General features: G+C 40.0%; 1 pseudogene across 1 annotated transcript; it reads left to right on the forward strand.

Moving 5' to 3' along the window:
- The first annotated feature begins 5,173 nt into the window (after positions 1 to 5,173).
- On the forward strand, positions 5,174 to 6,790 carry LOC307196186 (nucleosome assembly protein 1-like 1; annotated as a pseudogene). Its single transcript has 2 exons — positions 5,174 to 5,478; positions 5,738 to 6,790. The product of its transcript is annotated as a nucleosome assembly protein 1-like 1 (transcript).
- The last annotated feature ends 1,308 nt before the right edge of the window (positions 6,791 to 8,098 follow it).

An 8,098-nucleotide genomic window follows, 5' to 3' on the forward strand; every position in this document is an offset into this window, starting at 1 on the left:
CCCAGAATAGCCAAAGCAATCTTGAGTCAGGCTCCCTGACTTCAGACTATACTACAAAGCTACAGTAATCAAGATAGTATGGTACTGGCACAAAAATGGAAATACAGATCAATGGAACAGGATAGAAAGCTCAGAAGTAAACCCACACACATATGGTCACCTTATCTTTGATAAAGGAGGCAAGAATATACAATGGAGAAAAGACAGCCTCTTCAATAGGTGGTGCTGGGGAAACTGGACAGCTACATGTAAAAGAATGAAATTAGAACACTTCCTAACACCATACACAAAAATAAACTCAAAATAGATTAGAGACCTAAATGTAAGGCCAGACACTATAAAACTCTCAGAGGAAAACATAGGCAGAACACTCTATGACATAAATCACAGCAAGATCCTTTTTGACCCACCTCCTAGAGAAATGGAAATAAAAACAAAAATAAACAAATGGGACCTAATGAAACTTAAAAGCTTTTGCACAGCAAAAGAAGCCATAAACAAGACAAAAAGACAACCCTCAGAATGGGAGAAAATTTTTGCAAACGAAGCAACTGACAAAGGATTAATCTCCAAAATACACAAGCAGCTCATGCAGCTCAACATCAAAAAAACAAACAACCCAATCGAAAAATGGTCAGAAGACCTAAAAAGACATTTCTCCAAAGAAGATATACAGATGGCCAACAAATACATGAAAGGATGCTCAACATCACTAATCATTAGAGAAATGCAAATCAAAACTACAATGAGGTATCACCTCACACCGGTCAGAATGGCCATCATCAAAATATCTATAAACAGTAAATGCTGGAGTGGGTGTGGAGAAAGGGGAACCCTCTTGCACTGTTCATGGGAATGTAAATTGATACAGCCACTATGGAGAACAGTATGGGGGTCCCTTAAAATACTAAAAATAGAACTACCATATGAACCAGCAATCCCACTACTGGGCATATATTCTGAGCAAACCGTAATTCAAAAGCAGACATGTACCACAATGTTCACTGCAGCACTATTTATAATAGTCAGGATATGGAGGCAACCTAAGTGTCCATCGACAGATGAATGGATAAAGAAGATGTGGCATATATATACAATGGAATATTACTCAGCTCTAAAAAGAAACGAAATTGAGTTATTTGTAGTGAGGTGGATGGACCTAGAATCTGTCATACAGAGTGAAGTAAGTCAGAAAGAGAAAAACAAACACCGTATGCTAACACATATATGTGGAATCTTAAAAAAGACAAATGGTTCTGATGAACCTAGTGGCAGGACAGGAATAAAGACACAGACATAGAGAATGGACTTGAGGACATGGGGAGGTGGAAGGGTAAGCTTGGACGAAGTGAGAGAGTAACATTGTCACATATACACCACCAAATGTAAAATAGATAGCTAGTGGGAAGCAGCTGTATAGCACAGGGAGATCAGCTCCGTGCTTTGTGACCACCTAGAGGGGTGGGATCGGGAGGGTGGGAGGGAGATGCAAGAGGCAAGGGATGTGGGGATATATGTATGCATACAGCTGATTCACTTTGTTATACAGCAGAAACTAACACAACATTGTAAAGCAATTATACTCCAATAAAGATGTTAAAAAAAATAACATGTAATGAAATAATATTAGTTGGGGTGGGAGTAGGGAGGAGGTAGAAATGGGATTATAAAAATCTGCAGGGAAATATTAAAACAAGGAAAAAAAAATCTGCCGGGAAGCTTAGAACAGATGTAAGAAATCTTTTTCCAGGCGCTAATATAATTTAAACAGTCTATATTAAAAATATCATTAGCTTTCTACCTCATACTACTTACACAAATAAATTTCAAATCAATTATAGCTAATATTTATTGAATGCTGACACTAGGCCCTGTTGAAAGCCTTCATGTGAATAAACTCATGAAATCCTCACAGTACCCACCAGAAAAGTATTATTATCATCTCTGTTTTATAGTCCATTTTATAGGAATTGGAATCTGCTCCTATATCTTGTTAATCTGCCTTCCATGTCATCAATGCTTATTTTTTCTCTCTTTTGTGCTGGGTACTGGTTCAATTTATCATTGCAGTCTTCTAATTTGCCAGTTTTCTCTTTAAAAGACTCAAGAGTTTATCAATTTTGATTTAATTTCTGTGTATGGTATGAGGCAGAAGTCCAAATTCATAGTTTTGCATGTAGATGTCCAGTTGTTCCTGTACTACTTGGTCAAAAAACTCTTTTAACCCATTGAAATATCTTGGCTTCTTGGGAGTTCCCTGGAGGTCCAGTGGTTAGGACTCTGCTCTTTGCTTTCACTGCTGAGGGTGCAGGTTCAATCCCTGGTCGGGGTCCCCACAAGCTGCACGGCGCGGCCAAAAAAATAAATAAATAAAACATCTTGGCTTCTTTATCAAAGATCAGTTGACCATAAATATAAAGGTTTACTTCTGAACTCGCAATTCTATTCTATTGATCCACATGTCTAGCCTTATACCAGTGCCACACCCTTCTGACTACATAGCTTTGTAGTAAAATGTGAAAACTGGAACTCCACTAACCCTGCTCTTTTGCAAGAATGTTTTGGCTATTCTGAGTCCCTGGCATTTTTATTCTTTCTTTTTTTTAAAAATAATTTTTATTGGAGTATAGTTGATTTACAATATTGTGTTAGTTTCAGGTGTACAGCAAAGTGAATCAGTTATACATATACCTATATCCACTCTTTTTTAGATTCCTTTCCCATATAGGCCATTATAGAACACTGAGTAGAGTTCCCTGTGCTATAGAGTAGGTCCTTATTGGTAATCTATTTTATATAGAGTAGTATGTATATGTCAATCCCAATCTCCCAATTACCCCTCCCCCTTTGCATTTCTATACGCATTTTAGAATTAGCCTGCCAATTTCTCTAGAAAAACACAGGTGAGATTTAGATTGGAATGGCACTGAATCTGTACATCAATTTGGGGAGTATTTCCATTTCAACAATATCGTTTTCTAATCCACTAACAAGGATGTCTTCCCATTTATGTAGGTTTCCTTTAAACCCTTTCGAAAGTATTCTCTCTCTTTTCTGTCTGTAAACTCTCCCTCTCTACTGGCACCTTCCCATCAGCATATACTATAGTCAAGTTTCCATCATGTTAAAGGAAAAGAAAAATAAAACAAACTTTCTGGACTCGAATTCCCTCCAGCTCTCATCCTTTACCCCCTTCCTTGACAAAACGTCCTGAGAATGTGGTCTCTCCTCGTTGTCTCCACTAACTACTTACTCTTCAGTCAACTGCAGCTTGGCTTCAGTCCTTACCTCTCCAATAAAATTGCTCTTAACTAGATATCCAAGATCTTGTTCATTTCAACGAGCATTTTCAGCCTCCATCTCACCTCTTACAGCATTTTATACGTTGATTGTTCTTAGTGCTAGAAATTCTTTCCTGGCTTCCAATTAACCACCTCCTCTTGTTTTCTGTGTATTCTCTAGCAGCTCCACCTCATTCTCCTCTGAAGTTCTCTCTGCCACTGTCCATCTCATAAATGTTGGTGTTTTTCAGGGTTCTGTGACAGACCCTTTTCTTTTCTCATTTTACCTTCTCCCAATTGTGACATTTACAAAATGACTCTCCCATAAGTATCACCAGCTCAGATCTCACTCTTGAGCTTTAAGCCCACTTATCCTGTTGCTAAGTTGACAAGACTCTTGGAGAGCCTTTAACCATAACAAATTCAACATGCCCATTCCCTAGTTACATCTTGTCTTCCACTCCCAGACCCCAGCTAGTATGCACCTAATCAGTTGCTCAAGCCAGAACTCTAGAAGCCATTTTTGACTCCTCTCTCTGTTTCCCAGTCTCAACCCTTCTGTCATCAACTCTGTCAATCATATCTACTGAATAAAAATAACTAACAGTTACCTATAATTTATGAGTTTTAAATAGCTCCAAAGACAAAGAAAAGCACAGAGACTTTAGAATCAGATAATCCAGAAAGGTGAGTTAGACAGTGTACCCAGTTGGCTTTTGGGTCCATGCCAAAACCTTTCCCAACTTTCCCCTACACTTTTCAGGTCTTCTTGATCTGGTTCAAACTTTCCTGTCTGACCCAAGCTCTTACCCTTCTCTTCCCATTCCTCTCCCAACCCCACATTTCTCTAATTGTACTAAATTTCTTTCAGATTGGGATATGCTAGCTGCTATAAAAAACAACCCCCCAAACAGTATTGATTTATCCCATTAACATTTACTTCTTATTTGTGTTACCATCCACTGTCATCTTGTGGCCTCCCCTTATTTGGCGATTCAAGTGCGCAGGCTCTATCTGGTGACTCTGCCGTGCCCCAGGGCCTCAGAGTTCTCTGAATTCAGCCAGCGGAGAAAGAGGGAAAAGGATAGCAAAGATATTATGGGGGGAACTATCCCACCCTCCTTAAAAGCCCTGGTCCTGCTTGACTCACGTCATTTCTGCTCATATTCCGTTGGTAATAACTATTCAGTCAGCCACCTTGACAGAAGGGATGCTGGAAAACGGATGTTAGGTAATGTAGCCCCTGGCAGGGCAGACACCATTTCTGCTGCATAAACATCCCCTACTCTGTCCTCCCTCTCTCTCCACTACACTTTTTCCGTAGTATTGCCTCTGACTTGGTTCAGGCTTTCTCTGTTCCCAGCCTAGTTTCCTTCTACTATCAGCTTAGGTATCACTTCCCCTGGGAAACCTATACTGATAGGTTAGGTATTCTTGTTCCGTGCTCCCATAACACCCTTTATTACCCTGTGATAGCAGATAGCGCGTCTACCATAGTGACCATGATGGACGACTATCTTCTATCCCTTCCCCTCCAGACTGTAAAAAACTATGGGGGAAGGCCTCGAGACTGTAAAAAACTACGGGGGAAGGCACATTGTTTGTCTTGTTCATTCTCGTATCCCCGTCACATGGTATATCAATCAAGATGTGCTAAAGTCACGTCAGAGGAAAGAACTGTTGTTCTGAGGGGGAAAAAATGGGCGGGGAGAGAAAATGGTTACCGGGGACCGGAGAGCTGCAGGAATCAGGCCGTGACAGGGTCGGGGACTAAGGAGCGCTCGCCGTCAGGATGCTGAGAGCCGGGACCAGATGGCTGGCCCCCCCACCCCGCCGCCCTCACCCTTCCCGGTACCACGCAAGAGGTACGAGATTTTTGGCGTTCATACAACATGGCAGACATCGACAACAAAGCACAGTCTGAACTTGGTCAAGATTTGGATGATGTTGAAGAAGTAGAAGAAACTGGTGAAGAAAAATCAAAGCGCATCAGCTGACTGTTCAGATGATGCAAAATCCTCAGATTCTTGCAGCCCTTCAAGAAAGACCTGATGGTCTGGTAGAAACACCAACAGGATACATTGAAAGTTTGCCTAGGGTAGTTAAAAGACGTGTGAATGCTCTCAAAAACCTTCAAGTTAAATGGGCACAGATAGAAGCAAAGTTCTATGAGGAAGTTCATGATCTTGAAAGAAAGTATGCTGTTCTCATGGACATATATACACTGTCAAATGTAAAATAGCTAGCTAGTGAGAAGCAGCCGCATAGCACAGGGAGATCAGCTCGGTGCTTTGTGAACCCCTAGAGGGGTGGGATAGGGAGGGTGGGAGGGAGACGCAAGAGGGAGGAGATATGGGGATATATGTAAATGTATAGCTGATTCACTTTGTTATACAGCAGAAACTAACAGACCATTGTAAAGCAATTATACTCCAATAAAGATGTTAAAAAAAAAGTATGCTGTTCTCTATCAGCCTCTATTTGATAAGAGATTTGAGATCATTAATGCCATTTATGAACCTAAAGAAGAAGAACGTGAATGGAAACCAGATGAGGAAGATGAAATTTCAGAGAAGCTAAAAGAAAAGGCCAAGATTGAAGATGAGAAAACGGATAAAGAAAAAGAAGACCCCAAGGGAATTCCTGACGTTTGGTTGACCGTTTTTAAGAACTGCTCAGCGATATGGTTCAGGAACATGATGAACCTATTCTGAAGCACTTGAAAGATATTAAAGTGAAGTTCTCAGATGCTGGTCAGCCTATGAGTTTTGTCTTAGAATTTCACTTTGAACCCAATGAGTAATTCACAAATGAAGCGTTGACAAAGACATATAGGATGAGGTCAGAACCAGAGGATTCTCATCCTTTTTCTTTTGATGGACCAGAAATGATGGGTTGTATAGGGTGCCAGACAGATAGGAAAAAAGGGAAGAATGTCACTTTGAAAACCATTAAGAAGAAGCAGAAACACAAGGGACGTGGAACAGTTCGTACTGTGACCAAAACAGTTTCGAATGACTCTTTAATTTTTTTGCTCCTCCTGAAGTTCCTGAGAGTGGAGACCTGGATGCTGCTGCTGAAGCTATCCTTGCTGCGGACTTTGAAATTGGTCACTTTTTACGTGAGCATATAATCCTAAAATCAGTGCTATACTTTACTGGAGAAGCTATTGAAGATGATGATGATGATTATGATGAAGAAGGTGAAGAAGTAGATGAGGTAATGTTTACCAAATAAGCAAATAATTCTGTATAACACACTGAGAAGCAAACTGAGTGACTTGTGTATTCTTTTGCTATAAATCATTACTCTGTGATATGGGATAAAAACGTTTTTGGAAAAAAATATGATTTTAGAATTCTACAGCCAAACAATGTATGTATGGTTTCAAAAAATTGCAAAACTCAAAAAAAAATGTGCTAAAGGCATGTGAATAAGCTGAAGCCATTATTTAAAAGAGAAAAGTAGGTTAAACTTTGCTATTTGAAGAGCTCCAAATTTGCCCTAATTTCTTATATTGTGGATGTTTCTATATGATTTTCTCCCAGAAATAACCAAAAAAAGGATAAGCTGCTAATAATACCTTAAAATTATTTTCTCCTCCAAAATGGTGTGCATATTAGATAAAAATTATTCAGACAAAACTTCCATAATCATGTTTTTCCCCCTTAATCAACAGTATGTATGTTCTCTGGTGATTGACACTTAGCTACCATCTCATGGTCCATTACACAGAGTCCTAGCACAGGGAGAGCAGACCTTAAGAGCTGACGTTATGCCATGTTAAATATATTTAATTTGGAATATGGATTGATTTTGGCTCATCTAGATAAAACAGGTAACTTTCCCCCATCTTGTCTTTCTATTCTACCTTATTATTTTTGTTTGATTGTATTGTGTTTATTTTTGTCTGCCACATTTTATATCAAGACAGAATAACATAATGCTGGTCATTAGAATCCCCAGGAGAGCTTTTGTGGTGACCTAAATGGGAAGGAAATCCAAAAAAGAGGGGATATATGTATACATATAGCTGATTCACTTCACTGTACAGTAGAAACTAACACAACATTGTGAAACAACTATACCTCAATTTAAAAAAAAATTTAAAAACAGAACTTTTAGCTGGTTCTGTCATCTTCACTCTGAAAGGCAAGTCCATTCTTGTGCTACCCCAAGGTAGGGCTGGTGACTGCAAACAAGGCATGGACAGGGAAGATGTTATTACCAATTGGCAGGTCCCAGAGGACACACAGACATACCTGGACAGACCCAGAGTTAGCCTCCAGAATGACTGGAGGCACACAGAGCTGTCTTCTGCCCCAGGGATAGCTGGTTGGGCAGAGAGAGCAGGGAGAGGCAACTGCACCTGGGCAGGGGGGTCCACATCTGTCCAGTGTTGGTCATCACCCCCAGTCCTGTACATCCTGATGACTGTGTAGGAAAGCGCACACTCAGTGAGCTAGGAAACCCCACGTTGCTCTGTAAGCTCAGATTTATATTCACAGGTCAACGAGCCCCAGTAAATTCTTCAGTGGAAAAAAAAACTCACCTGGAGAGTCTGAATGCCCAGGTCTGACCCCATAACAATTAAATCATAATGTCTGGGGGTAGTAGCTAGGCAGCAGTGGTTTCTAAAGATCCTTAGGTGATTCTAGTGTGCCACAAGATTGGAAACCACCGGTGTGCTAGGTTTTAATCTAAGTTCTGACACATACTGGCCTTCTAACTTTGGACATGTAATTTAACTTCTTTGTGGAGTTAAATTATGTAAAAGTGTCTGCCTTATAGAGTTGTTTTAAGGATGAAATGATTCA

The sequence above is a fragment of the Stenella coeruleoalba genome, assembly GCF_951394435.1.
Source record: "Stenella coeruleoalba genome assembly, chromosome: 13".
Lineage (NCBI taxonomy): Eukaryota > Metazoa > Chordata > Mammalia > Artiodactyla > Delphinidae > Stenella > Stenella coeruleoalba.